The following is a 726-nucleotide window of genomic DNA, read 5'->3' as shown; positions in this document are numbered from 1 at the left end:
GAGGGACCTGGGCGCGGGGGCGCGGAGCCCCCGGGAGCCGCGCGCGCCGCGGGGGGGCGGGGGACAGGGGAGGGGGCCGCGCCTCTGACTTAATGCTGGAACCATCCACGTCACGTGCAGCCCCGCGCGGGTTAACCCCTCGGAGCCCGGGAGCCCCCTGCTGCACCCCAGCCCCCGTATCAGAGGCACTTCGAGCACAGGGAGGAAACCACCTTCTCTCGACGGCAGGGTCCCTTTTGTCTGCACATCTTGGTGAGTCCTTTGCTCAGAGCAGCACCCTTGGTCCAGATACCCAGACTGGAGGCTCTTGCCCCTAGAGGCGTGAGGCAGTTGCGGGTAGGGCCTCTGGGCCCAGCGAACACTTTTAGGCCTGGGCTCCAGACCGACGCCTGGGATCAGGGCGGAATGGAAGAGGGGCTGGGCTGGGACTTTAACCTAACTGTTTGCTAGGAGCTGGAAAAACGTTGCCTCCAGAAAAAACACCTCCCTTGGAGATTCCTTGCTCCTCACGGGGACCTGGGACTGGAGCCCTTGAGAGAGATGTGTGGAAACAGCACTAATCCCAGAAAGGGGGCTGGGAAGCTTGGACCTGGGCACTATCCTTACATTAGCTGCGGGGCCTTGAACTGTCACTAGTGTCCTCATCTGACTCTGGAGGTTGTACCGGGTCAATCCTTAGAGCTTTTCTATGTATTCCTGGTGTATCTGAGAGGCGGAGGCAGGGCC

The sequence above is a fragment of the Suricata suricatta genome, chromosome 8, assembly GCF_006229205.1.
Source record: "Suricata suricatta isolate VVHF042 chromosome 8, meerkat_22Aug2017_6uvM2_HiC, whole genome shotgun sequence".
In the NCBI taxonomy this organism is placed as follows: domain Eukaryota; kingdom Metazoa; phylum Chordata; class Mammalia; order Carnivora; family Herpestidae; genus Suricata; species Suricata suricatta.
Note: the sequence above shows the minus strand (reverse complement) of the source record.